Here is a 2,800-nt window from a genome sequence, read left to right on the forward strand (position 1 = left end):
CCAGGCCTCCAGAGAAAGATGACAGACTAGTCTAGTGCATTAACATTAACCCACAGCACCACCTAGCCATCCAGATTGGAACCCAGACCTCCAGAGAAAGATGACAGGCTAGTCTAGTGCATTAACATTAACCCACAGCACCACCTAGCCATCCAGATTGGAACCCAGGCCTCCAGAGAAAGGTGACAGACTAGTCTAGTGCATTAACATTAACCAACAGCACCAACTAGCCATCCAGATTGGAACCCAGGCCTCCAGAGAAAGATGACAGGCTAGTCTAGTGCATTAACATTAACCCATACCAACACCTAGCCATCCAGATTTGAACCCAGACCTCCACAGAAAGGTGACAGACTATCCTGATGCATTAACAATAGCCACCCATAACTATTACACTCTCAATAGTGCTACATTTAGAAATACTAAAAGAAAGTATTTTTTAACATTAACATAAACCCAGTGCAGCACCTAGCCCCCCGCCCCTCCCCCCGCTAGGACCCCAGGCCTCCACAGCAAGGTGAAAGGCAGGACACCAGTTTTGATTTGCAGACAGGTTGCTTTCCCTCATGTGACATATCTCGAGTGTTTTGCATGATCACATTTGAATCAAAGGTGAGCCACAGGACTGGTCTGCTGTGGAGCGCCTTTGATTCAAATGTGATAATGCAGAACAGTCTGTTCTTTTTTGCTTGTTCTTTTTTTTCTATTCGCAGTGAATTGCAGAACCTTTAACTCTTTGTATCCAGGATCCACAAGCGAAGGGCTTGTAGACTATTCATTTATTTTTACAGTTTTTTTAATGATTTTAAGTATGGCTGTCAATTAATCGCAGTTAACTTCTGCAATTAATGCGTACATTTTTTTAGAGATTAATTATTTTAACACACGTTAATCACATTGATGTATCTTGAGCCTTTCTGCACACCGTACTTCAATCCCGGCCGTGGCAGCATGGTATTGAGTGTCTGAGTGCAGTTATTGTTTAAATAGAAAGTTAGTCACTGAACCTCTTAATGGAGCAAAGCACTAAAAATGAATGGGATTTTTTTTTTGACGGCTCACTGGACAGAAAGACGCTTACTTGTCTACTGTCAAAGTGAGTTCCAGTATCACACACGAGTACATCTAGTCTGCTGCGTGCTGAACACGCCTTCATCTCTCAAAATACACGAGCAGCTCTTCAGCTACAGACAATAACAACTCTTCACAACGCTTCTCTTCACAATTAACAGTTCATTTCCTAGAAGTGCTTACTATAGCTACATATTTATAATTTTATTAAACAAAAACTAATTTATTTCAGTTCACAATCACATTTAAAAATAGATATTCTTTGTATTATGTTTTCTGATCTCTGTATGCTGCTGATCAAGCTTGAACCACACATTTTATTGTGTTGGTTGAACTTGTAATTTCTAAATTCTTGCCCCTAGTACATTTTGGTGGTGGTCTCAATGGGTAAATTTCCTGGTTAAATAAATACATGAATAAATACATTTTAAACAATTTTATTTACAGTTAAGGATAATAAAAACAATAGCATCAGTAATAAAACACATTTAAATTCAATGGATGTAGTAATTGTTACAATTTAATATGCAATTAAAACTGAGATTAACTAAGATTAATTTTTTTAATCGTGAGATTAATCGCGATTATTTTTTTTTAATTGTTTGACAGCCCTAATTTTAAATTATAGGCCCAATTAAGGGATTATTTAACTATTCAAAACATTTCTTCCTAATTGAGAATTGTTCAATAATGAGAGTAATTGAACTCTAATTAGATAATTGACATTTCTATTAATAGGCTACATTGTGTATGCGTTTGCTGGTGTGCCGTCATGAGTTCCGAGTCTGAACCTGAAATCCCACTGACACAGACGACATACTGTGTTATAAGTGAAGATAGCAACGAGGACTTTGTTTTAAATTTAGACCATGAAGGGGGCATTAGAAAAATAAAAAGAATGAAAATAACAAAGGAGAAAGCGGAAAGTAAGCGTTTTGCTGCACCTAAAACGGATGAAGAAGTTAATATCTTTGCAAGCGATCGATTTTCTGGAAGTACTTTCGCAAAATGTAAATGTGCTGTGAATCTGTTTGAAGTTTGGTTAAATGAAAGGAATTCAAAAGCTGATTTTAAATCTGAGATGCGTGTAATTAGTGGAGATTTAGTCAATATGGATCATGCTGCTTTGTCGTACAGCCTTAGCTGTTCTGTGACAGAAGTAAGAAAATGTAATGGAGAGGAGTACTGTGGTAATTAACTATACGAACTTGTAATGTGTAGACAGCATTTTCTAAGACTGCAGGGACGCACTTTAAGTTTCTTAAATGACCCAGCAATGAAGCACAAGAACATATATTGTACTGAACTGTGTGCTGAAATTGGAAATCAATTATGTTTAAACGGTATAAAAGTATAGCTAATTGTTGTTTTAATTGCTGCTTATTAAAAAGACACGCGCTTTTTTTGTCAGTTGTTTGTGACTGTGGTTTGATAAAGAATCCACAGTTTTCTGTGGATTCGTAGCTCAAAGTGTGGATTCGTTTATCAACAATTCATCTGCCCCGCCCTCCCCTTCTCTTCAAAGCCACACTGCCACTTTAGTTAGACGATTCGTAGATATAATCTACTGAAAGATCAAAGGCTGACGTCACTGAAATGTTTTAAAAATGGGATAAACCACGGTAAGAGTTGAATCGGTATAATAATCCACAGCATCTCGTGGCTAACGGCACTCGAAACGGAGGATTATTTTACCGAGTCAACACTTTCCGTGGTTTATCCCTTACAG

This window comes from Acipenser ruthenus, chromosome 48 (genome assembly GCF_902713425.1).
Source record: "Acipenser ruthenus chromosome 48, fAciRut3.2 maternal haplotype, whole genome shotgun sequence".
Classification (NCBI taxonomy): domain Eukaryota; kingdom Metazoa; phylum Chordata; class Actinopteri; order Acipenseriformes; family Acipenseridae; genus Acipenser; species Acipenser ruthenus.